Below are 27,731 nucleotides of genomic sequence, written 5' to 3'. Positions count from 1 at the left end.
TATGTCCCTTTTTCTTTTCTTAACCAAACCCTTTGTTTTACTGTTCTTCACATGCAGCTTAGGAGACTTAAAATAGATTCTATACTAGATTATAAAATAGAATAGATCCTATTCATTTTGTCTGAAAATTGTACTATTTTGGTAATTTACTAGAATGATTATGTAATTTTGGAGAGAAGTGAGTAAAATACGCACATACACTCACACTTACACACATATATACTTGGGAAAAATGAACGTTATATATATGTGTGTGTATATAAATATATTGTAGTATCAGAAATAAAAATTACATATAATATATACATACATAATATATGCATATATTACATATAATATACATACCCACATATATGTATATGTATATGCATATTGTCTTAGTCAGGGTTTCTATTCCTGCACAAACATCATGACCAAGAACCAAGTTGGGGAGGAAAGGGTTTATTCAGCTTACACTTCCACATTGCTGTTCATCACCAAAGGAAGTCAGGACTGGAACTCAAGCAGGTCAGAAAGCAGGAGCTGATGCAGAGGCCATGGAGGGACATTCTTTACTGGCTTGCCTCCCCTGGCTTGCTCAGCCTGCTCTCTTATAGAACCCAAGACTACCAGCCCAGGGATGGCACCACCCACAAGGGGCCTTTCCCCCTTGATCACTAATTGAGAAAATGCCTTACAGTTGGAGCTCATGGAGGCATTTCCTCAACTGAAGCTCCTTTCTCTGTGATAACGCCAGCTGTGTCAAGTTGACACAAAATTAGCCAGTACACATATGTATATGTATATATGACTTTGAAATATCTTTCCCATTTGTATTTCTCTAGTTGACCACAAGCAATACTGACAGTAATTGCTGAAGTGTCCTTGTGTATTAATTTTAATATCTATGTGAATCCTGCCTTGGTTTGGACTGGATGGTATTTCTGCTCCTTATTGGTTCTATTTTTTGCCTCTGCATATCTGGTCATTTCTTACAGAAAATAATATTTTCTAAATTTTCCTTTGTTGAGTACTGGCTATTTTTATGCTCCTATAAATATTACTGAGTTTTGTTCTGGGGTGCAGTTAAGTTGCTTGTGAACAGTTTGCTTTCTCTGGGTCTTGTTTTTTAAGATTTATTTCATGGAACTCAGAGTGTGTTTAGTCTAGGGTGAATAATTTTTCATTACCACTAACAGAGCATACTGGGGCCTCTACCCAATGACCTAAACATTATGAGATTTTTCAGTCTGGTGGGAGTGAGCTTTATTTGTAGTGGGTTTTTTCCCCTTCTGATTTGGAGGTGTGGTGCGTTCCACGCTGGGCAGTTTTCTAACAGACTCCATTGTCTGCTACTGTGTTGCCTATGCAGAGTTTCAAGGAGGAGGCTCTACAGTTTTGCATCCTTTTGAGGGGGACAGCAATCCCACTTTCAGTCTTGTAAACTCAGGCTTTTTTGGTCTCCAGAAATCTTTCTGTATTTCCTCAGGTGGTGTACAGGACTCCCCACCTCAAGATTCGATCTCTGAATGGGATCTATAAAGCCTTTTCAGGCCGTGAGGTGTCTGAGGGTCTGTGTTTTAGAGGACACCACTTGTTTACTGATTCAGGAATCTCTGTAGCTTCCCCCCCCTCCATATCCTCTGCCTTGAAAAACCATTGCTTTTGTATTTTGTTCATTATTTTAGTAGCTCCAGGATGAGAAAGTTAATTCTGGGCCCCCTTGCTCCACATTATCAGTGGAAGAATACTTACCTTAAAAAAAAAAATCCTTGTACTACATTTGGCCTTTCACCCACATAACTTGTCTTCTGCATACAGCTCTGTAGTGGTCTAGAGTGAAAGCACCTCTTTGAGTGTTATCTGTGAAACCTAGGTGACTTGGTACCAAGGGCTTGGTGAATAGCGGGTAAATTGAATTGTAGTGGGTCAAGTGGGTGAAATTTTCACAAAGGGGCATTTCCTTTGCCTTACGCAAGAAACATCTAACTGAGAGTCAGGAAAGGAATGTTGAAAAAAAAAGTGTGTGTGTGTGGGGGGCGTGTCTAAGCTGAGGGAGAATGCTCCTTGTTGGGACTTTCTCATCAGTATGTGGTGTGGAGAAAGCCTCAGTCAGGGACCCATTTTCTTTTAATACCCCTTCATATTACTTCTTGCCAAATGTGAGATATTATAAAAAATAATTACTAAGGACTTGAGATTATTAATTATGAATGATTCTGTCTCTAAGTTAATTATAAAAAGGATATTCATTTGAAATCTTTTCTACAGCTGTATTCTTTATCGTCCACAAAACACCAGGCACTAAAGAAGTCTGGAAGCTGGTATCCCTTGCTGGCTGATTGAGACCCAAACATATTCATAGGGTCAGGCGACTTCTTTTAAATGTCCTATGACTTCAGACCCAATGCCAAAGCACAGTCCCGTGGCTCAGGGTAACATCCTTTCCATTGGCTCTAATGTCTTGGGCCTCCATGGGTTTCAACAGTTTGGTTGATGTTTTTCTAATGTGGGTTCTGGGAAGAAGGAAGGCATGAAGATAGTCAGACAACTCAGCTTGCCTGGCCTGTGCTTACATAGAAGAACAGCAACTGAGTCCATCCGTAAGTCAGGCCTAGCAGTGTCAGGATCCTCAGGCCAGTCAGCGGTTCTCAACCTTCCTAATGCCTTGACTCACTAATACAGTTCCCCATTTTGTGGTGACCTCAAACCATACAATTATTTTCATTGCTACCTTAACTGTAGTAATTTTGTTAGGTATGAATTGTTTTATAAATATCTGTGTTTTCCAATGGTCATAGGTGACCCCATGACAGGATTGTTTGACCCCGAAGCGGATTATGGCCCACAGGTTGAGAACTCCTGTTCCAGGCCCTGATGATTAAAACAGTCTAGGTAAGCCTTCTTGCCTTAAAGCAGAGAAGCAGAAATTCTACTGAGAAATGTAGATTTCAAAGTAACGCAAGTCAGCCATATAACCTGAGTTTAGAGGGCAGGGGCAGGGGCAGGGGCAGGGGGTGTGTCTCTGAATAAGGGAGTTTTAGATAATTGAGACTTTCTAGCATAAACAAGCACAGGGTCACTGTGAGTGGTAGGAGCTGAAGGAGAGGGTTTTTTGTTTGTTTGTTTGTTTGTTTGTTTGTTTTTAGTTTTTCGAGACAGGGTTTCTCTGTGTAGCCCTGGCTGTCCTGAAACTCACTCTGTAGACCAGGCTGGCCTCGAACTCAGAACTCCGCCTGCCTCTGCCTCCCGAGTGCTGGGATTAAAGGTGGGCGCCACCACCGCCCGGCTGAAGGAGAGTTTTAAGTACAAGGAAGTGCAGTATCTGAACCCACACTATATGGCTTTGCATGCTTGAATTTCTCAACCTCAGCCAGGTAAGACTGTAATCACATAGAAAGGGCTGGATGGTTAAATAAGCTGCCTCGCCTGCATCATCAAATGGCAAAATACAAGGAAGTTAGAATGGGGCCTCCTTTTTAGAGGGCCGAGGAAGGTATGGCCAAGAGATGTCACTAGGTATGTAGGAATTGCCCATTAGATTCATAAAGAACAATAGACCTCAGAAGGACAATGTAGAACCAGCTTTGATTGTTGAGCATGAATCCACAGTGCCTGTGAAGAGCCGCCGGCCATGGCTAACTGTTCCTTACCTGCTCTGGTTTGGACATGTATTGTTTTCCCAATGCCCCTCCTATATTAAAGGCAGGCCACTGGGCTTAGGTGCTACTGGGGCATGGGCAGACCTTGAAGAGGTAGGTCCTTGAACCCTGGCTCTGTAAGGGGACATTGGGGCTCTAGTTCCTTCTCTGAGTCTTTGTTGTCGCCAGGTCAGCAGTTTTTCTCTACCACACATTCCCTACCCTGATGCTCCATCTCCACTCTGTCCAAAAGCAATGGGGCCAACTGACCATAGAGACTGAAATCGTGAAACTCTGAGTCCAAGAAATCTTTCCCCCTAAATTATTCACGTTGAGGTATTTTATTACAGGGACCCAGAGCTGATTACTTTATTAACACCACTCTGTTTTCTACCCTCAAGACCCCACCCCGCCCCCCTCCATGTGTGCTCGCATGCAGGCTGAGAACTTCAGAGCTTGAGACCCCACGGTGGTATAAAGGGAAAGCTCTGGTGACTGTGCAGGGAAGGAGATTAAAGGGTCAAAGATAGAGAAGAAGGAGACAGTAAGGTCATCTTGGACAAAGTAGAAAGGAGAAGGCTGAACACAAGCTGAGGATCTGTTTCTGACATCTTTTATGACCTCTGTAATGAGGTGTTTCTCCCATGAGCTAAAGACAGTGGGAACATAAAATATTTTTTATAAGAAAAGCATTACATTTTTATGGCCTTTCCATATTCTAAATAAATCCAGAGAGAGACCCACTTGTGCCGATTTTCCTTTACTGGCTTCCAGACATTCCCTATTTTCTACCCTTTTTCCTTAACAAAAAGTAAATAGGTCTCAGTTTAAGAGTTCTGGTAGCCTTCTGTGGTTAATTATAATCCTCTCATCTCCCCTTCTTTCTCCCCTCTCCCTTTTCTTCCCCCTCCCCCTCCTCCCTCCTCTCCTCCTCCTTTCCCATCTCCTCTCCTTTCTTTTCCTCTCTTCTTGTACCCTCCCTCCGTCCTTCTCTCTCTCTCTCTCTCTCTCTCTCTCTCTCTCTCTCTCTCTCCCTCTCTCTCCCCCACCCTCTCTCTGTGTACTGGTACATGCACACATGTGGGTGACAGAGGTTGAATATGTCACGTATCTTATCTCAATCACTTCTCTGCTTTATTTTTTTCTTAATTAAAGAAAGAAAACTTATACCTTGGGCTAGAACGATGGCTCAGATAAGAGTGCTTGCTCTTGCAGAAAGACCCAGGTTCAATTCCAAGCACAAACATGGTGGCTCACAACCATCTATAACTCCACTTCCAGGGTTTCTGACACCCTTTTCTGGCCATTGGAGGTACCAAGCATATGTATAATACATACACATGCACGTAGACAAAACACTAATACACTTCAAATGAAATAAATCTAATTTTTAAAAAAATAACATCTTGGGGACTGGAGAGATGGCTCAGTGGATAAGAGCACTGGCTGCTTTTCCAGAGGTCCTGATTTCAATTCCCAGCAACCATATGGTAGCTGACAACCATCTGTAATGAGATCCGATTCCCTCTTCTGGTGTGTCAGACAGCTACAGTGTACTTATTTACATAAAATAAACACATAAATCTGTAAAAAAAATTCACATCTTATTTATCATGTGTGCATGTGTGCACATACACGTGTGTATACGTTTACCTGTCATAATCTGCATGTTGGGGGCCAGTGGACAACTTGTGTGGATCTATCTGAGCCCGGGAAACCAAACTTGGGTCATCATCCTTGGTTGCAAGTGTCTTTAACATCCTGAACCATCTTGCCAGGGATATAAGTGAACATGAAGCTCACCAATATGATTTGGATAGATGACTGGTCAATAAGCCCAGGGACTCTCTAGTCTCTACACTTCCAGCCCTGGGACTGAAGGCATTTACTGCCATGCCCAGGTTTTTAGTGGATGCTGGGGATCTGAACTCGGGTTCTCATCCTTTTAACGCAAGCACTATTCACTAAGCCATCTCTTTAATTCCCCTGGTATTAATTTGTTCTGTTGGGGGTTGGTCTTGTGCACTGTATATTCAGATGCTGATTTCTGTGTCCAGAGATCTGGTTACAGTAGATGTTAGCATTGTCATGATGATTGAACCATCTCCTGAGTGAATGTTATATGAAGAATGCTCCTCAATTATCTCTGATTGGCTAATAAAGAGCTGATCAACCTACAGATAGGCAGAGGAGATAGGAAGGTTAGACTTCTGACCCCAGCCAGGGGACCCATGGAGAGAGAGAAAAGAGGTCCGGGAGGAAGGCGGTAGAGAGACCACTTGGAAAGAGCAAGAGGTGGCCATGAGGCAGAGGATCCAGGAGTTGTGATGAACAAGTTGCCAAGAGTTTCCACACATGGAGCAGAGCAAACCAGGGCAAAGCTCATGACTGAGAGATAGACAGCTTAGAGGATTTGAACAGAGGAATACCTATCTGCCCAGCCTAAGCTTATAGCTTGTTAATAAACGTAATAGGTCTTTGAGTCAATTATCTCGGAGATAGAACAGGAACAAATAAAATCTTCTGCCATAAATTACAGTTTACACTGTACTGACAAAAAATGGTCTTTTAAAAAATGCTTTAAATCTATAGTAGCTACGGATTTCTTTAAAATAAAACTTGGAAACAGAATTGATGGTATTGACATGCAAGCTGATTTGAGATTGTCTCAAAGTTCCACAATGACCTAAATGTCAAGAAAACGACAGGATGTTGTGGTTCAAATAACCCCATATCTGGGACTCAGGAACTTGTGGAATTTGTGTGGGGGTTAGTGTCATGATGCCTTTGTTTTCAATTTTATTCATTAAAGTTACATGGCTGTCAGCAAGACGTCTGCATGAAATGCTAAGTTTTCATCTCTTGAGATATGGCAAGTTCTAGTTAGAGTAAAGAAGTATGATTTTATTTCATTTTTACTTTTTTTTTAAAAAATTCAAGCCAACTTAATACACATAGGAGCTCAGAAATGTTGAGGGGCTCCGTGAAGGCCCCCATCATTAAAGGGTCTCTTGGATGCCAACCATTGACTAGATTATTTTTCCAAGGAACCTCACAATTTTAAAACCCTCTGCCAAACGTTCAGGCTGCGAAGAAAAGCAATGAACTGACAGAAAAGAGCAATCATGGACCATCTCATTAAAATCTCATTTTCTTTATCTCTACCTTGCCTACTAAATAGGTAGCTTTGGATGAATCAACTTGAAATGGAGATCAGGTACCAAACATAACCATTTTCCATATGACCTAAGTTTCCACCTCCCGAGAAAGATTTCCTCATCAAAAGTTTTAGCTTACTTTTTACCTTTAAAGGTCAGAGAAGTTGAGGTCTTAAATCAGATGAGATGAGAGAGAACATACTGGCTGGTTTGCATGGTTCTACCTGTGGCCTTGTGGGAAGGCACTTTATCTCCTACCTGCAGAGCTTTTCCCGGTTGCCTTGCTCAGTTACCTCTCTGTAGCATCCCCCACAGAATACCACTTCTCTGCATTCCTGGGAAAACAGCAGAGGTTAGGGCCTGAGCTTGAGAGACTGACAACCTGGGTTCAAAATGGAACTCCCTTAGGGATCTTCTATGTTTTATGGAAATCTCACATTTATCCAGCACATTGACTCAGTGAGGCTGGTTCAGTATCAGGGCAGCTGTGGTTAAACTCAACCCTTTGGGATAACTAGAAAAGCACATGCCTCCTTCACCCAACCAAATGACATCATGCGTGCTCTGAACCCATGTAGCATAAACGAACACTGTCCCCAGAGCCAGAGCAATGGCCTCACCTTGGGAGGCCGGCAAGCACGGGAAGAGATTTAAGCACTAAGATGGGGGGAGATAGTTACAGGGATAGCTGAACAGCTACCTGCATTGAGCTACATACACACCCCAAACAAAAGTCACTCTGCCCCAATAACCCCTAAGAATGGCCCAGTAACTCACTTTTGTGATCAAACGTATCCTGGAGCTAGAAGCCATGCTCCAATCTAGCCTGGATTGGTTTTGGGTACGTGCAAATAAGGCAAGGAATCTTATAAGTGAAATTTTAGGGGAAAAAACCTTAATTACTGTCTTATGCTTATAAATGATTGGGCATGTATATGATTAAAATCAGAAGTATCATAAGCAAAGATGTGCTTAGTTAATTAATACATAACTCAAACCCATCAATCAAAAGAGAAAAGCATCCATACTGTACCCCTAGTAACTAGCTCCTCGTCTTCCTGGATGACAAAGGAAGGCCCAGAAGTGGATGTTCTTGGACAAGTCTTGCTAAGGACCTGTGATTTTCTTGCTGTTCTCTACAGCTTTCGCTTTCGCTTTCGCTTTCGCTTTCGCTTTCGCTTTCCCTTTCCTTTCCTTTTCCTTTCCTTTCCTTTCCTTTCCTTTCCTTTCCTTTCCTTTCCTTTCCTTTCCTTTCCTTTCCTTTCCTTTCCTTTCCTTTCCTTCCCTTCCCTTCCCTTCCCTTCCCTTCCCTTCCCTTCCCTTCCCTTTTTTCTTTTCTCTTCTTTTCTTTTCTCTTCTCTTCTCTTCTCTTCTCTTCTCTTCTCTTCTCTTCTCTTCTCTTCTTTTCCTTCCTTCCTTCCTTCCTTCCTTCCTTCCTTCCTTTCTTTCTTTCTTTCTTTCTTTCTTTCTTTCTTTCTTTCTTTCTTTCTTTCTTTCTTTCCTTCTTTTTTTTTTTTTTTGGCTTTTTGAGACAGGGCTTCTCTGTGTAGCTCTGGCTGTTCTGGAACTCACTCTGTAGACCAGGTTGGCCTCGAACTCAGAAATCCGCTTTGCTTTTCAATAACATCCTTCATTACTTTGCTGCTTCTGTGTGCTTTCTAACATGGCAAGAACCTGACAGCACTAGTCTGGAGAGAGCACTGGTACCAACTAGTCCCTGCATTGGGTACTTTTGTGAAGGGCTCACACTGCCATCCTAGATTACAACCCTGAGAGTTCCCACTATTTCACAGTCAGGGCAGGTCCAGTGTTTTGTGTTTTGAGATTATTGCACTGGCTGTCTGGCAGAAAAGGATTGGAAGGTGATGGGGCTGGATAGAGAGTTATTAGAAGACTGTAGTAACTGTCCAGAGTAGGGGATGATGGGTATTCTGGAACACAAGGTAGCAGTGTAGATGGAGAGGATTGGCAGACTCCAGGGATGTTAAGGAATAAAGTTGACAGGTCTGGCAAACTCTATGAAAACTCAAGAGGTACTATCATTTCTGTGTGTGTGTGTGTTTTTTTTTTTTTCTGAAATATGAGAGAGCATAAGAGCCCACAGTAGGTCTTTTGAGGACACTAGCATAAAAGCTATGGAACAGCCAGTGTTTTAATTCCCTCTGTCAAGGGCCTACTTGGTAGGAATGCACAGTGACAGATGAGTTTGCAGTAGAACAACATGAAGACAGTAGTTTCCTTGGTCACTAAACCCCTCTTTAACTTCTAAACCCTACGTGGACTCTACCACTCAGCTGGTCTAGATGGGGGTCAGTCTTTGTATCCTTATTTTGACAACCACCCCAAATAACTATAGTTAAAAGGCACTGATTTCAAATATGTCTTTCAAATCTGGCAACTTGATATGGAAGCATAGTTTTTGTTCTTGATGGCATGGTCTTCCTTGGCTAAGTCCCAGATTTCCTGTCTGTAGGAGACTTTGAAACCCCATCTCTTCGAGGTTCTATGAGGGTTGATTTCCATGTTGCCCCTGGTTCATCTCTGCTAATACCTTGCTTGGTGTGGTAGATGGCCTCTATGGGCTCAGTCAATACGACTATGATGACTCAGGGATCAGGAAGCCCAGAAACCTGACTGGGTCACAGGTCAACCCAACCCTGAGGTCTCTGTAAATGTCACCTGACTCAGTTCTTACCTACATTATGTTTTTTCTTTTCCACATAGTGAAATCCAGGCCCAAGGAAGAAACCATTTACCTAAAGGCAGGGCAAAAGCAGGGAGCTGGGAGCTCAGTCTTTTTTCTACATACCATATCGGATTCAGGCCATGGATTATTCTAGAGAAAGACTCATTACCAAGTTGGTGGCACCTGAGGGGACAGCCCTTGCCTATTCTGCTTCAAACTTCTGGGCTGAACTAGCTGTACAGTGGAAAGCAGAGGACAGTTAGCAGCCAACGAGGGTAGATATCAAGCAGGAGGTTAGTGGGTTAGTGATGCCTGAGAACAAGGACAGGACAATGGGGAGAGGAGGCAGCTCAGAAGCCAGGAGCAGAAGGGAAAGGGCAAGAGAGTTGATGATGTCATGTTGGGGGGGTGAATATAGAATTATACATCCAGGATATGGCTAGGGTCTGAACAAGCTGACATATATCAGCTGGCACAGTAAGCTGGCAGACAAGGACTGAGTAAAACATGATGGTAAATGTATATTACCTTTCTCCTCGTTTAAAGGTGGCCCCTACTCCTAAGGGAAGGATGGAAAGCCATCTTCTTCTGTAGGGCCTCTGTGTGGATCCATCCCCCCTTTTTGGGACTCCCCCATCCATTCATACATTTATAGAGTTAGCAGGATTTATAGAATGTCACCTCAGGTCTTTGGGGGTATATAGAAGGGCTAGCTATCAGAGAAAACTAGTCTCTCTGGCCTGGAAGATTTTGATTTTTATGCCTTTTTTTTTTTCTAGACAGGGTTTCTCTGTGTAGCCCTGGCTGTCCTGGAACTCACTCTGTAGATCAGGCTGGCCTCGAACTCAGAAATCCGACTGCCTCTGCCTCCCAAGTGCTGGGATTAAAGGTGTGCGCCACCACGCCTGGCTGATTTTTATGCTTTTTATGTGTATTTGCTGGTATCAAAGTAAGGGATTTGCTACTGTGCAGCTACCACTGCGTTCAGATACCGTGTTGGGGCCCGAGGATGTCCCAAACCACTGCTGGGAAATGCCAACTTTTTATAAAAAATTAGGAATTAGCTCGAGCAGCTTGCCTGCTAAGTGAAAAAAAAAATTACATAATTTCTTCTGCACGGCTGCATGAAGCAGAGGTTTTCTTTCTTTCTCCCCCCCACCCCCCGAATGTACAGTAAATCTCAAGTGATTTATGTCATGGCACCTCTCCTTGAACACAATATAACATTGCTACCAAATTTAAATAAAAAATAAATGATGTGTTGTGCTAGGAGATTCTCCTGCCAACAGCTCTCGCACAATTAACACACTGGCAGAATGTGTTGCTAATTCCATGCCACTGGCGTGTTTTCTGCTTCAGAATATAGCAATGAAATCGGGTCAGAGATCCAATAATAACGAGCGTTCGTTAAAATATACAGCTCTGTGTGGTAGATATATTGTAGGCATGGGCGGGAAGTAGAAAGACCCACAGTGGTGCATTAAATAGCTCAGTCCCCCAAATAGAACTGGAAGAATTTGTCTTCAAGCTTCAGCAGAGAGAGAGGGAACAGCATGGAGAGAGAGAGAGAGAGAGAGAGAGAGAGAGAGAGAGAGAGAGAGAGAGAGAGAGAGAGATAGAGAGAGAGATAGTTCATCCCAAGTCCAGGGTTCCATGTTGGAAGAAAGGGCTTAATTATCAAGATCTGGCCACATACAAGGGAGGCAAGGAAACAAGGAAAACATAAACTCAACGAATCATGCAAAATTCTGATTCTGCAGGTTTCTCCAAGACAGTTTCTCTCTCTTCTCTTAGCCTCCTCACATAGGTTCTGTTCTTTTCCACAACAAAAACAGCGATGATGAAAATATTTTGGCAATGTTCAGGGCCTTTCACACCCATGACCCTGACCTCCAAATCAATTTTCTTTATTCTTAACCTGACCTTGGCTTCCATTCTCCCTGGCGTTCAATATTAGTTACAAAATCTTGAGCTCTTTGAGACCTTCTCCCCCTCCCCCAATAACCCTGGCAGGCCACACTTGTGAAGCCCCAGAGAGGAAAGAGAAAGGCTGCTTGACAAAGAGAAATAATAAGGAGATAAACAAGCCCAGTGTGTTCTCCAGGAGTCTCATTTGCACCAAATGCCATTAGCACCGTTATTTTTGCAGAGGACGGTGGAGCCTGCCTTGGCTCCCTGCTTGTGTCAGGCGCTTTGGATAACACCATACATCACCAGGCGGCCCAAGCGCTTCACTTAAATAGTGATATGTAAGGGAGAGCATGTTACATTCAATCCATCAGCCATGGGCTGGCTGAGTGCAGAAGCTGGAAAAATCGCTCACATTTCTCCATTGCTGCCTGCATTAATACCCGAAAGGGAGCGAGCTGAGAAAGGAAAGTGCCAATTTTGGCACACATGTTAAAAAGAGAAGCAAAGAATAGGAGGGAAAGAAACCATCTTCCAAACAAGGTGCCAAGGGGGCCAAGGGAGGCTTTTAACGGAGAAGACTGCTTTTCAAGACTGAGGCATTGACAAGGAGAATGAGGACTCGCTGAGACAAGAGTTCCAGGGTCAGCAGCATGCTTTCCGGAGAAGAAGTTAGCTGGCAGGGGCTATTTTTCTGCAAATTAGGTTTCTATCAAGAGTAACCGTGGAGGAGGAGCGGAGGGAAATGAATTGGAGTCTCTTGAATAATCAGGTATTGTTGGACTGTTGGAATGACCTATACACCGATGTGTGCAAAGACTGTTCCCATCCCTCCTTTCATAGGATGGGAAGCCTCCCACAGCTGTTGACAAAGTGTCCTAATAGGACGTCTTTGGGGATGACAGTGTGGCCCCATGAAACAATGGTCCGTAGAGTGTGGGCTCCACATGGCCAGAAAGGCATGGTCTTTCTGACCACTGCAGGCACGACAGGGCTGTGGGGGGCAGTGGGAGAGGCAGAATCCAAACTCTGGGCAGATTGTGGAGAATTATGACAAGAAGGGACAGAACCAGCTTTCCTTGGAGATGATAGAGGCAGTCCTTGAACTGACAGTTTAGCAGCGCTCAGTACCATATTCAGTTCAAAGGAACATCTGCCTGTGTCCAGTTCAGTTTCTGCTGAGAAGGCTCCCTGCACCCTCTTGCGGCTCCAGTTGTATCCTCCCGACTTAGATATTTGCAAATATGACTGAGACCCATGCTTGTCCATGTAGTCCAGATGCAGGTGAACTCTCAGTCAAAGTTCAGGGCTCCAAGGTGAAGCCCACAGAGATACGTCACAAGGAAGACACTCCTTATTATGCTTGTTTATCTCCTAAAACAAATGTCCTCCAAGCTGATACATTATGTAGTGACACAAAATAGTTAACATGGCAGGTGAGATTTATAGGCCCTTGAAATTTCTCAACTCCTTACCGTTAGGCCCTTGAAATTTCTCAACTCCTTACCGTTCTAAGGTGCAACCCGGTTACATCAGAAAATAAGAAGACAGCCATCCATTTAACACACGCTTTATAAGGATCTATCTCAGATATCCAAAAGTTAAAATTTAAATAGGAAAAATAGCTCATATGTTAAGAAAATAGAGTAATAGCAACCAAGAGAAATGAAGAGTCAGGAATGACGGCCAGTCTAGTTGGTGACTCGAGGTACAGGAGGGTGAAAGGTGAACAGGAGAAAGCTATGGGACAGTGACAAAAGCTGACGTCCCTGGCTGGAACCACCCTGTAATGAAACGGCATGCCATGTTCATCCTGGCAACTGTCAAAGCATAGCATAGCACCAAACACAGAGCAGGTGCTCCGTGAATATTTGCTGAACTGTGAGTCTGTGGTAACTGTCTGTCTCAGCTCCGGTTTCTATTACTATGATAGACATCATGATCAAAGGTCACGTGAAGAGGAAAAGGATTTATTTGGCTTATGCTTCCTCATTATAGTTTACCAATGAAGGAAGCAAAGGCGGGAACCCCAGTAGGGCAGGAACCTGGAGGCAGGAACTGAAGTAATAGCACCTCTATCCTTTCTGAGAGGGTAAAGCACACCAGGCATGTGGGAACTTCTGGGGCGTTTAGACTGTGGGCTTACTGTGTCTCTCAGATGCTGACTAGTTGACGATCTCAGACCTGACCTTCTCTGGGCCTTTCTCTTTCTCTCCCTCCCCTACTGCTTTGGTAGAAGAATTCTTTAAGTGTCACCTTTCAAAGACTGAGGTAAAACTATAGAGTTCCGTGTATCCATGTTTATGTTTAGAGAATTTCATCTCTCCCCAATCTCTGTGGGATGCTGTTACTGGAAGGCTGGATCTGTGGCAGGATGGCAATAGAGTTAAGATAGTCTCTTCATTACACAGTAGCTTACCCCTTGGAAGAAGAGAGAAGACCCAGGGGGTTTCCCACCTAGTGTCCAGAGATGCATACTCTGGAATACTTGGTCTTGTTCTGGGAAGAATATCTTAGAGCAGAAGATGTAGTGGAAAGTATTATGACAATGAATGACTGCCAGCTACCTTATTAAGAACCCAACTGAAACATAATCACAAAGCAGACCACAGTAACCCAGCTCCACACTCTCTACCACCCTCTCTAGGGTCTGCTCTCTAGAGCATCGCTTACCCAGCACTTAGTAGCAAGCCTGTGGTCTGAGGAAGTAGAATCACATTTTTTTTTGTTGCTAATTATTAAAGTGATCCAGATTTTAGAGTCAAATCAACAGGCATAGGAAATGAAGTCATCTGTGACTTCAGATTTTAAACATGGAACAGAAACTTTTATGTCGTTTAGTAGAGAATAAGTTGGTGTACCTTTTTTAAAAAAAATTGGAATGAAAAGATGATTACATCATTCTCTTCCTTTGCTTTCTTCCCTCTGACTCTTGCTTGTCCTTTGCTTTTTATCTCTGATTCATGGCCTCTATTTATTTAATTTGTGTGTGTGTGTGTGTGTGTGTGTGTGTGTGTGTGTGTGTGTATGCACATGTGATCTCATACTATCAAAATAGATAGTAGTTATATTTTTTGAGATGGGGGTCTCACCAAACTCTCCAGGCTGATCCTAAACTCCCAGGTTCAAGCAACTATGTCATACCTGGACATGTTTTAAATTTTGTATTCTACACAGTGATCCTCAGAGTAATTTTAGCTTCCTAGGAGAGTCCACAATATTATTGACTCCACATGCCTCACAAAGCCCACTTATCACTTGTAAAAATCACACATAAGACAGCATGTGGCACGTGTGTTTATGATTCCTTACCTGGAGCTTGGCAGCTTTGGTACTGTGACATCCTTACTCATTCACATATCCATCCAAAGACGACTGATCGACACCTATTCCTGAGGAAATATTTGGATTTCTTGGTGCTTTTTTCCCTTTTCTTTTCCACAGCTCCCATCCTGTCTTAATCCAGGGGCTGGGAGAAATACAGGTCTGTGTGCTGGAGAAGAGGCTAAAGGTTAATGATTTGTGCTTTCAAGAAAAACATAGACAATCATGACAAACATTCGGACAGCCTTTGAGTCAGAAGTCAAGAAAGTCTAACTCATGGACATTAGCTTTGTGCTAACACATATTCAGGTCCCCAGCTACTCTAAAGATGGAATCAGGAGGATCGCTTCATTCCATGAGTTCAAGGTCAGCCCTGACTATCTGGTTTTCACTCTATGGTCTTTGGACCAATGGTTTTGTCTTGAGTTTGTTGGAAATGGAAATCCCTGGACCCAAACTCCTAGCTCTGACCTACTGAACCAGAATCTCTAGGCCTAGGCTTCAAGGAATAGTGTGTTTAAAAAAAATGATTTTTACATACATTAATGTATGAAAACCACTGCCCTCCTGTTAACCAGGCTTTGCCTGAGCAAAGCCTCTTCTCTCTCTCTCTCTCTCTCTCTCTCTCTCTCTCTCTCTCTCTCTCTCACACACACACACACACACACACACACACACACACACACACACATACACAGAGCAACCAAGTCATTTATGCAGTTTCAACTCAGGGAGGGAAAAAAAATAGCAAGTTCCCAGCGATAATCAAAAGGGAAAATATTTGGACAGGTAATTTGGGGAACTGGCTATGGATCACTATGTACAATAATGAAGTTGAGCAATTAGGTTTGGAAATCCACAGCACAGAAAATAATTAACCCACAAAGTAATCATCTTGGAAGTCTCAAAGCTCATGATTAAAATAAACCTGAAACAAATGATTGTTTAACTTTTAAGCTGCGCTTGTTTTAGCCACCGTCGACTTCAGGTGTGAACTCCGGGGAGTTCTACCTACCTGGTGAGCCTGGATCTAGGATGAGAGAGCACACGTCCATTCTTCGGTGTTCCTTTCTCTGGGGGGAGATTGCTTAGACTATCAAAGAACACCACTCCAGTTTGCGTGGCGAGGTGGCCCGAGCTGCTCTGTCTGGCTCATGGAGGAGGTACGTCACACCTTGGAAGTCCATTTGCAGTTGTGGACGGGCTTCAGCCATACTGGATCCTATGTAACCTTGGAGGCTAAGATGCATGCTTCGTTTTCATGCAGCTAGCTTGCACTTTTGTTGGTGGTTGATTATTGCGAAGCATGGTGCTCCCCTCCCCCCCCCCTCCACCCAAAGGAGTGAATTAATAACTAGAAAACGAGACAGAAACGAGATCTAGAAGTCTCTGGGCTTCTGAATGTCACTGTGAGCGGACGGCAGTGGAGAGAGAAGGTTCCTTTCCATCTTTATGTGCAGGATTGCCTGTGCATTGACTTGTTTCCTGACACATGAGCCATGGCTTGAAAGGAATTCAGGCCCCAGCAAATTTTGCATTGCGCTTCAATGTGGCCTCTGGGATTGAATAAGGGCAAATCTATTATACTGTTGCCATGGAGACCCCAGCACAACTGCTGATAAAGAGTGTCTGATGTTTGGTAGGCCTCGTAGAATGGTACATACCATTTAAAGAACTCTGTGTGTGTGTGTGTGTGTGTGTGTGTGTGTGTGTGTTACATGTGTGAATCTGCAAGAGAGCAAGTGTGCCCATGTGGGGAGTGGGGGTGGAGGGAGAGGAGTGGGGAGCACAGTGCAGTGGGAGACGAAAGAAGTGAGACTAGCTTGGCAGATCATGAAGGAATGTTCTGTGTTTTTATAACGGATTTCTACTTTCTTGCCTCTAAAAATGAATCCTGCCTTCTAAGAATCCGCACACTAGACAGATGGGGGCAGCAGGAGATGTGCAGCTCACCCTTTGGTCTAGCAAAATCAGTCTTTAATTCCATCTGAAAGAGAATTAAGCTAATACAATAAAAGTGAAAATGTGCTCTTTGCGCCCTGTGATGAATGCCGCTTCCCTTCAGCTGTCTGCCTGAGGATCAATAGTGGGCCTGTAAGGATCGCCAGCCTTTGCCAGAATGGGCTAGCAAGATGATGGATTTTAATCATTACAATCATTTTATAACCCACCGAACAAAGAAGGCTGATCTACCTTCACGTGCACAATCTCACTTTGGATGCTTTTGCTTCAGCGGGTCCTAAATTCACTTCTTGTCTGGAAGGCAAAGCTTACAGTCATCAGATCTCGTTTCACACGCATGCCTCTAAGTGGTCAATATGGGCAGCTTGTACTTGCTGACTGGTGCCCATCAGCCCCAGTCCTAGAGGGGGTTGGCCCTGTGAAGCTTGGAGCCAGCCAAGAGGCTGGCGTTGTTGGAGACAGGCAGCTCTGGTGCAATCACCTACAGTCAGCAGGCTTCAGAGCAAGCAGCTCTAACAATGGGAGGCTGGGCAATCCGAGACAGCTGATAGGATTATTATTATTACCGGCCGCAAAAAGCTGCTGCCTTCTTCTGTGCTGCTTCGCAGACCTCATAAGGCCTCTCTGTGATTTCTGCATAGTTAATTTGTCAGTTTATAAATTACCACATTATGTTAACGCTGAATGCTTCAAAACACAAATATATGCACAGAGGGCTTGAATATTTGAAGTGTTTTAGTACTATGGGGAAATAATTTTGTTGTCAAGCTGTGGCAGCTATAGAACAGCTAAGGGATACATGGCCATTTCATCAGGACTGTGTCGATGATGGCCTGTGAACATCCAAGGGGGAAAAATCATCTTTTATCACTATTGTGTACCGTGCCGGTCCAGATGGGGGATAAAACATGCATGAGTTGCCCGCAGCTCTGAAAATAATTATACTCATTTGCCAGAAATGTAGAAAGTGCATCCAACCAAGTTACCACCCATCATAGTGACACTCCGTTTGCATACTGATGAAGTTTAAAGCCAGAGACAATGGTGTTGGTATCAATAGCGAAGAGGGGGCTGGGTACCATGAGTGCCGAAGGATTAATAGCACCATCATTTTATATTATGCAGCATTTCACTTATGCTGCATATCAAAGACTCCTGCCTCTGAGGTTCACCTCACTGTTTATAAGATTACAGTTTGCTTTAAGACTCCAAACATTAGCACAGATTCTTTGCAGGTTCCACAGAAGAATGCAAAATTTTCGGTGTTGTGGAAAGTGCCTAGAATATGATTATGGATAAATATGTTCAGACACCATTCTAAGTGCTGTCTGTATATATGTGTGTGTTTGTGGATGTGGGTGGATGCCTATATACCCACATGCACATTGGTGCATTTGGAAGACTGCAATGGGATATGAGGAGATAATACGCGCATGCTAAATGCTAGTGCAACTGCAGCGTCATTGATGGATGTTTTTTTATTCTAATGTAGAAGAAAAAGAATGAATATAAGCAGGGCCCAGGAGAATAATTCTTTATATTGCAATCAGCTCAGCCTATATGTATTTGCTTTAATTATAGAAATAACCAACAAAGCACATAGATATGAGTATTTAATCCTTATTGAATAAAACAGAATACAAAATACTATAAAATATTAAATGATTTTGATATACTTCACATTTCAGACCACTGTGAAAAAATTGTTGTTATTAGACAGGAGACTGGCAGATTCCTTTAAATTTTTGAACTCAGCAAGCTTACATGTGTGCATGAAGAGATACTTTCTTATGGAACCTTGAATTCTCATAGGTGTTCTACACTTTTCAAAATAGCTTATTCATGATGTCAGAATGTTTATTTTTAGGTAATGATGTAAATTACATCCTCAAAAGGAAACCATTCTACACTCAGCCTGCATGGTCTGCAGTCTAATGATTTTAGTCCAACACAGCCTCCCATTTGACTATGCTGTCATGGGGGCAAGGGTAAGATTTTCCATCTCATTGCACTACAAGATGCAGGCTTCACTCTCCACAAGTCTTTTCGTTGTAATCAAAGGAAGGCTCAAACGCTGCAGAACTACAATAAAATCACCGAGAGAAAAAGGAATCGTTTCAACAAAAGTGGTTCAATAATAGAAGGCAGGATGCCACAGAATATTTTTAGATGGCAACAGATGTAGATTCCCCAAGAAGGTCTTTGTGGATCTTCCAGTTCTCCTTCTCCTGAAATACAGAGGTAACAGGGATTCCCCAGTGCTTGGTAATAATTGGTTGGGTGCGGAGAGGTGAGCCTGCTGAGGTGAGCCTGCTGAGGTAAGCATGCTGAAGCAGGAGGATTTTCACAGGAGTGAAGCAGGATGTGCTCTGGGTAAACCAAGTGTAGAATGGGGCAGATTTTCGGAACTGATGCCTCTGCCTTCCTTTGTTGGGGATAATGAGAAAACTATCAGGATAGCACCAAGGACCCGAGAGCAATCCGGAAACAGAAGAGAAATCCTTTAGGGAAATCTAGTTCAACTGTCGAGTCAATGATTTTGAAAACAGAAAAGTTGATGAACTTATTTAAGGTTCAGTAACAAATTATCTCCTCAGACCCATTGTTATTGGAGACTGATGACGTCAGAAGTTTTGGCCAGCTGTAAGTTCTCACACATAGCCTTTGATTTCAAAGAAGAAGAATAAAAGGATAATCTGACAGGTGAGTGGAACATAGAATCTCATATAGAGCTTTGCCAATGACTTAGTTAGGGTTTTATTTCTGTGAAGAGACACCATAACTCTAGCAACTCTTATAAAGAAAAACATTTAATTGGGGCTGGCTTACCGTTTCAGAGGAATAATCCACTATCATCATGGTGAAAAACATGGTTGGAAAGGAGATGAGAGTTCTACATCTTGACCCACAGGCAGCAGAAGGAGACATGTTGGTCAGACTTGAGATTCTGAGAACTTCAAAGCCCACCTCCCCACACTGACATATTCTCTCCAACAAGGCCACACCTATTCCAACAAGGCAATATCTCCTATAATTCTGCTCCCTATGGACTAAGTATTCAAGTATATGGGGGCCATTCCCATTCAAACCACCATCACAACCAAGCAGTGGTAGGAATGGACATTTAAAGAACACTTTATTTCATTAATTACATTATATATACACATGTATATGATTAATGTTACATAATTGTAATTAATAACTCTTACAGTAAATTAAATATCACTACCCATTTTAAAGTTAAAGAAACTGAGTCATATCAATGCATCTTAAGTTGCCCAAATTCATAGAGCAAATAAATCAGAATGATTTAAAAGTGAGTCTGGTTCTAAGCTTACACTGATCATGTAGTATACAAAATGTGCCAGCCTTTCTAGAATATATAAAAAATACATAAGAAAATAAATATCACAGACAGAGAAGGTAAAGCCTTGCACTGAGGAACTAAGGTAAAAAAATCAATGCAATGATCTTGACAATTATAATATTGAATATTTGATTGAAGAAACTAGAGGTTTTGGTGGCAATATACTTTGTTGATAAATATAGACAAATTTTTCTTTATAAATATAAATACAGATATAGTTCTTCTTTGCAGATTTTAAGTAAAGAAATGAGTCATTGATGGGATGATGCAGACATTCCCTTCTGTTAATTTAGTCCTGAATTCTTTAAGTAGTAAAGATTGGCATCTATTCTAAAAAGAGTAAAAACCATGGTGGGAAAGGCACGAGACCGCAGTAGACTGAAGCTTGTGTGGAGAGCTGCAGGGCCACTTGATAGAATGTGTCAGAGCCTAGGAATGGTAACACACGTGCAAGTGCAGGGGATTGGAGCTGTGTGGAGAGTGAGAGTGCAAACACATTGAGGAAATTGTCAATGGAAAGTGGGGCGTTGTGAGTCAGAGTCTAAGCAGAAGATCAAGGGCATCCACGGTGAAGGTGACCCAGCCTGGGATGTCAGAGCCCCTTAGGATTTAGAGGTGACCAAGCTGAGATAATGTAGGATGACACGGTCCACATAGGGAGTCAATGGTAGTAGAAATAAGAGTTTGGCTTGATGCATTAGAATTGATCAACTAAATAAACATATTAAAGATACTGAAAACTAGATTATTCAAGACTAGAGGAAGGAGTTACAAAAATACAGCATTTTAAAATAACCTTCATTGTGTTGGTTTGGAATTCAAGATACCAGTGTGACTATGGTTCTGTGACAAATGAGTAGATGCAGAAACAAATACATATGGAGCTGGAGAGATGGCTCAGCAGTTAAGAACACTGGCTGCTCTTCCAGAGGTCTTGAGTTCAATTCGCAGCAACCACATAGTGACTCACAACCATCTGTAATGGGATCTGATGTCATCTTCTGGCATGCAGAGGTGTACATGCAGATAGAGCACTCATGCACCTGAAATAAAGAAGTAAATCTTTAACATTAAAAAAGAAAAGAAAAGAAAAGAAAAAAGAAATCAACACGTATGCAGTGAACATTTCTACTCTGCTGTTTTGAAGGCCTAGAAGCAGCAACTATCCAAATGGAATGGGGTACCCAGTGTTTAACCTTGGCTGTTAATACCTTTCCCACTAAACAGATCCAAGCCTCTTTGGAGATAATGGCTGACTCCTGGTTTGGAGTAAAGCCAATGTAAGGTAAGCTGGAGCCTTTCCTTCTGTAGAAAGGATAACTGAGGCACACAGAGGTTAGGCAACTTGCCTCAGCCACAAGTCAGATAGGATGGATGATATAACCCCAGGGAATAGATTAAAGTCAGAGCAGCTCTGCCTTCCTCCTGCTTGACAAACCCTTGGGATTATAGCACCATGTTGGTCATGGATGTGATTCATGTGCATCAGAGCCGGGTAGGAGGATTGGTTGCTTCACTCCTTTAGAAGCTTGCATGGCACCTTCTGGTACCATGAAAGCCAGTCCTAAGGGAAGAGCCATTCAGGTCAGGCACCTCTGGACTCTGTGTCTGAAGTGCATGGTGTCACAAGCAACAGAAACTTATCGATCACCTCAAGGGGACAGCCAAGGGCAACAGCAATAGTCTGTAATGTTTGGGAGTCTGTTGGACAACCCTCACCAACAACTCTAAAGGGACCTTTTCATACCTGATATTGGGTTTTTTGTTAGATAGGTCTTTGGCTCTTGGAGGAAGCGTTGTAAACCTCTATGAAAAAAATTTCATTTAAACATATGTGTATAGCTATACACAGATTTATATGTATGATCAGTTATTTTTTTAGGTAGATAGTTAATAGTGTGATTCCTTATGACTTTCCTCCTCCTCCTCCCCCTTTTTTCTTTCCCCCCATCCCTAGCCCTTCTTCTTTTTCTGTATTTATCTCCTTTATCCCTAGTTAGACTCCCCCCTCCTCATTTCTATGATCAGATAAAATCTGTTTTAGGAAAGGTTGTATCAGATGCAGTAGATGTATTTATGAAGTAGAAATATAAGTAGAAAGACAAATCAAAGAGATGTAACGAGGCTTCTTTACCCTTGTCCACTACAAGGATTAGGACTGTGAATACACACAGTGTCCAAATGTTGTTGTCTAACTACTTTCTACTAAAAGGGCCCGAGAATGAAGAAATAGCTGAATCTAAGGCGTAAACAGGGAAGACACGAGAAAAGCCCAAGTCATCTCGAGGGCCAAAAACAAGGGAAATAATCGAGTCTGAAGGGCATTGTACTGAAAAATCTGTACTTTAACAGATGATAGCCTGCCAATGAAATCTTAAAGAAGAACATAAAGATGGGGTTGAAAGACTGGTGAGGATCAGTGTGAGAACGTACTTTCAAAGTTCTTTCTCACGGGATAGGCAGATCGGGCCAGCAGGGACAAAACCTGCCACCAAGCCTGACAGCAGGATTTCAATACCCTGGGACTCATACAGTAGAAGAAGAAAATCGACTCCCACCAGCTGCCTTTTGACCAGCACATGCCTGTTGTGGCATGAATCCTTGTTCATGTGCCCACACCCATAAAAACAGACACCAATTGCCACTAACCCTGAGGGGAAACCAGAAGCTGTATAGGAAGTGTTGAGATGATTTAGATGATCTGAATGAGGAAGTGGGTATCTTCCATGGTGAGACTAATAAAACTAATAAGACATACTCGGACACTGATCCAAGCACGGAAAGGAACACAGCGTCAGTTATACGATGTAGCTCAGTAAAAGAATGAGGGATCATTAGACAGGCTAAAGAACATCATACAAAATAGCTAGCTCGCTGTCATCAGAATTGTCAATGTCACGAGTGTCAGGAAGAGATGGAGATGACTTCTGGGTTGGGGAAGCTGAAGAAGCACGGCCATTAGTTGCTCTGTGATTTTAACAGGGTCCTGTTACTACAAAAGATGGTGTGGGGTCTGTTGTTAACGTTGGAGCAGGGTCTGAATGCTAGACAACAGTAATAACCCGAGGTGCAGAAGGTCCTTGTTTGTAGGAAATACAGATCCTAGTCTCAGGACCCCATGTATGTATTATTACCCTCTGGCAGAGATGGTGTAGACAGGGTTAGTGTTTTCAGTGGACATCATAATGGGTTTCCAGATACAGTCATGGGGATCCTTTTAGATGACACAGGGAAGTAGAAGAGAGAGAGAGAGAGAGAGAGAGAGAGAGAGAGAGAGAGAGAGAGACAGAGACAGAGAGAGACAGAGAGAGACAGAGAGACAGAGAGAGACAGAGACAAAGAGACAGATAGAAACACAGACAGAAACACACAGAGGCAGACAGAGAGTCAGAATAGGAGGCCAAATAATGGAAACCAAGTTTGAAATGATATGGTTACTGGAAAGGAGAAATGAGTTGTGGGGGTGTGAATAGCCTCTAGAAGCTGCAAAAAGCAGGAATAATTTGTTCCCTGCAAACCCTTGAAGGAATGTAACCCTCCTGACATCTTAACATAAGTTTGTAAGACCCATTTTGGAACAGTACAATTTGTTATAGCAGCAGTAAGAAGCTAATTCAACAGATACAAAGGTTTAAAGCAGTATCCGGCCCACCAAGTTCCTTTTCTGCTATTGTTGTTGATGTTGCTACTTAGTCTTTTTGAAGCCTCCAAGTTCACTTTCTGGGAAAACTCTGCATTTGTATTTAGGGTGTGTGGATGACTGGAAACACTTGATGACACCAATATCCACAGGGCAGACAACACAACATGAGTATGAATAAGTGCCGTGACCTCCATTCCTGCCTGCTCACTACATACAGAGGCTGACTATACAAACCACATAATGGGCTTTCCTTGCACGTTGTTGGTTGTTGATCTGGTTTTGACATCTCTTCCTGCAGAGGAGGTGTAAACTTTGGCCCTGCCCTGATGGGGCGCCACTAGGAGTGGTGATGGATATTGACAATGTGCCCTCTGTGGATACTTCTTGCTGACACCTGGCTATGGCTTTGGTATCTGACTTGTGGCCAGGTGTTACTTTCACAGGAAGCTTATTTAAACTGGCAGATGCATTTATAGAGTCCTCAGTGAAGCTGTGGCCTGTTTATTTCTGCCAAGCTAGCCACTCCATATGAGAACACTCAGCAATAAGGTGGGTTCATATACATAGCTCAGGTAATACACAGATACAGAAGCACAAGAAAACATATGAAACCACAGAACAAGCTCTACTGTCAATCAGAGAGAGGGAAAGAGAAGAAAGCAGAAATGGGGGAAGGGAGAAGTGGAAGGAAGGTAACAGAGACTGACTTACAGACTTAAGACCTTAGGATCTAGGACATTACCTGAGCAGGCTTCCTTCGGGAAAGTCTACTTGGTGGGTTTACAGCAAACAGCCCTGTGGAGTCATACTGTGAGTGACAGGTGATTACTATGGCATGTCACTGTGAGTGAGGGTCAGTGAGGCAAGTCAAGTGGGTTGTCTCCAGATGTCCTGTAGGGAAGTGCCATCAGGAGACACCACATAAGGCAGGTTATCTGTACTGACCACACCGAGCTACAGAGAGGAGGTGGAAAATGGAAAACACATCAAAGGTGACTCAGCGTTGCTTCTGGCACTGAAATGTTAAAGCTACATTCAAAATAGATGCTTAGGTAGAATAGAATAAGGGCTTAAGGCACCCTTTACTGCAGGTGTCTTCTGTAAAGGGAAGAAGCCTGAGAGGTGTAGGAAGAGTGAAGTTAGAGCGTTTGTTCCCCTTGACTCTTGCATCAATGGCCAGTCAGTCCGGAAGAGCCATATGTCTATTCTGAAGGCCAAGTTTCTGTTGGGGCGCCTCTTTGAGAATGCCTGGATTTTTTTTTTTTTGGCAACCTTTCTTCATTCTTATGCTTTCAGCCCTTGAGGTAGAAACAGCTTTTTGATTCTACTAGTCCCTGATGTTTCATCATCTTCTATAGACAATGCTATTGTGAACTCACTGAGCCCATTGTGTGTACTGTCCTGGGTGCCATGATTGATGCACACCCATACATTCCCACAGCCAGAAGGCCTTAGCAGCTCCAAGTGGCTGGCACAACTTAGGTATGGAGGAAGAATGAGATGCTGGTGACCCTTGTCAATATCCTCCAACTGAATAGCACCACAGGCACACCTATAGTCACGCCAATTTGGTATATTACCTGTCTCAGCAGGGAGGTAGGGGTGCCATGGAAACAATATTGGCATCTTAGTGAGACAGGATTAGGAGAGACTGATGGCAGGATTTGGGCTTGTGATCCAAGAGACTTAGAAAAGTTCTTTGTATCAGGTCTTTGAGCTGCATAGTATGAAGAAGTAGGGGCGATTGTATATGCTTGAATATTAATAAATATTATCTATACAGAGGTCAGTTACACTAAGGCTAGACTTGTGCTCAGTAAAATAGTTTTAATTACTCCAGTTTTCTGAGAAAGGATTATCATTGTGACAGACACCAGATTTTAGAGTGAAGTCACAACCCTAGGTTTGTAAACGAGTGTCCGGACACGCTAAATTCTCAGTGTTTCAATTCTGGGCCTTAGTTGTTTTTTGAGCCTTAATTCAGTGGGAGCCAGCCTTCAGAGTTGACAAGACTGACTGTGCTTACACACTGTGTGTGCACTGGATTCAGAAAAACCACAACTAGGAGGTCAACTTGTGAATGACAGAAGAGAATGCTCTGTTCATCTATTACCATAAATTAATAGTAAGACACCAACGAGAGAGAGAGAGAGAGAGAGAGAGAGAGAGAGAGGGAGGGAGGGAGGGGGAGGGAGAGGGGGGGAGAGAGAGAGGGAGAGAGAGAGAAAGAGAGAAAGAGAGAGAGGGAGAGAGAGAGAGAGAGAAAGAGAGGGAGAGAGAGAGGGAGGGAGGGAGGGAGGGAGGGAGAGAGAGAGAGAGAGAGGAGAGAGAGAGAGAAAGAGAGGGAGAGAGAGAGAGAGGGAGAGAGAGGGGGGGAAAGAGAGAGGGAGAGAGAGAGAAAGAGAGAGAGAGAGAGAGAGGGGGAGAGAGAGAGAGGGAGAGAGAGAGAAAGAGAGAAAGAGAGAGAGGGAGAGAGAGAGAGAAAGAGAGAGAGGGAGAAAGAGAGAGAGAGGGAGAGAGAAAGGAAGAGAGAGAGAGAGAGAGAGAGAGAGAGAGAGAGAGAGAGGAAGAGAGAGAGAGAAACAGGGAACAATGAGATATTGCTTCTATTCCAGACTTAGTGAGAACATTTGCGAGTACAGAGCAAAGCTGTAGAGACGGAGCTTTTCAAACACGCACGACTGAAATCTCATTTCACGAGACAACCGCAGAGCAGAGCTGGAAGGCTGTAATGGCTGGGTGTCTGGTGAAGTCACTCTGGCTGAAAACACAAGCATTGCTTTTTTTTTTTTCCCCCTTCAACGGGAATCCATCAAGAAGGAGTGAAAGGAAAGCAGAAACGAAGAAGTTAATTTATTCTGAAACCACAATTAGGAAGATATTTGGTATTTTCAAACGTCGGAGAAGTAGCACCAGAAGGTATAATTAAGACAGACCCTGGTAATGAACTGGATGGTCAACCTGATTGTGAGGGATTATTGAAAGACTCAGGAACATTCACTGCCAAGTGTAGATGAAGATTGTTGGTTGAGTTTTCCTATGCTTCCAATGTGGAAGAATTGTGTTCACGCTACTCAGACAACCCCACCAAAGCTTTCCTAACAGGAATTTCCTCACTGCTCTCTTTAGCCTGAGGAGTGCATTGTGCCTCTCGGCCTTCCTCTCCAACCTCCACAGGCAGAAGCATCTCTAGCTCATTACCGTCATTCTGATGATAATGTTACGTCTCATCAATTACTCTGAGAGCAAGGTCAAATTTAGCAGTCAAATCTCCCCGTTAGCAAGGCCATCAAGCGCCTATCTATCAGCACCCCTCCTAAGGCTGCTCCCCTGCGAAAGCCTCTGTGTGCGTGCTCTCCCTCTCTCCCATCTTGGTCTTTCTCCCTCTCTCCATTTTTTCTTGACCCCCCCTCAGCCTTATCTCAATGTTACCAGCTAGAAAGCCCCGCCTGATTTTAAGCCCCGTTCATTTATTTGACTTCACTTTTATTTATAAAGGACAAGGGGAAGAGCCAGCATTCCCCAAAGAAGAGATCATTTCACTTGGTAAATAGATACTGACAACTAGAGTTGGGAGGTTCTCTTAGAATACTAATCCGAGGGAAGATCTTTTTGATTGAGACTTGTGCTTGTATAAACCATGCCAGTGAGATTTATTTTCATTAGAGGAAAAAAAAGAAAAAAAAAACTCTCAGCCAAGCAAAAGCAAAACAGAAACAAACAAAGAGACAGAGCACCGCCCATGAGAAGTATCATCCTTATTTCCAGCCCTTGGCTCTGTTGTAGGGCTGCCAGCCAATCCACATTTCTGAAAAATAACTTCCATGTAATAGGAAACCCACCTAGAATGTCCACCATGGTGCATGAGTGTTTGACAGCAGGTTTGTGTTTCCTTACAAAAAGTTCAGCTCAATTCCATAAACCATTTACTGAATCCACTTCCTAGAATCAGTAAGCAAAACCTCAGCTTCATAAACACAGCTGCACTTGGCAAACAAACCTAACAAGACAAAAAAAAAGATCTATTTATTCACTTTCCAGAATATATTTATAAATTAACCTT

The 27,731-nt window shown here is 43.0% G+C and overlaps 2 long non-coding RNA genes across 5 annotated transcripts in view; one reads left to right on the top strand and one right to left on the bottom strand.

The window, feature by feature from the left end:
• Window positions 1-17,119, bottom strand: part of Gm31920 — a 46,959-nt gene extending 29,840 nt beyond the window's left edge. For both annotated transcript variants that reach the window (XR_382877.3, XR_382876.3), the window contains exons 1-2: window positions 15,712-17,119; window positions 14,685-14,865 (exon numbers count right to left, since the gene is read on the bottom strand). This is a non-coding gene — a long non-coding RNA (predicted gene, 31920). The remainder of the gene's footprint in view (window positions 1-14,684; window positions 14,866-15,711) is intronic.
• Gm32004 overlaps window positions 1-27,731 on the top strand; it is a 41,769-nt gene that overhangs the window by 7,297 nt on the left and 6,741 nt on the right. For 2 of the 3 annotated variants that reach the window (XR_382878.4, XR_382879.3), the window contains exon 2: window positions 19,256-19,361. This is a non-coding gene — a long non-coding RNA (predicted gene, 32004). Of the gene's footprint in view, window positions 1-19,255; window positions 19,362-21,200; window positions 21,311-27,731 lie in introns of those variants that run through there. The other variant, XR_873929.1, reaches the window with a different exon arrangement.

The sequence above is a fragment of the Mus musculus genome, chromosome 13, assembly GCF_000001635.26.
Source record: "Mus musculus strain C57BL/6J chromosome 13, GRCm38.p6 C57BL/6J".
Lineage (NCBI taxonomy): Eukaryota > Metazoa > Chordata > Mammalia > Rodentia > Muridae > Mus > Mus musculus.
Note: the sequence above shows the minus strand (reverse complement) of the source record. Positions and strands in the feature narration are given on the sequence as shown.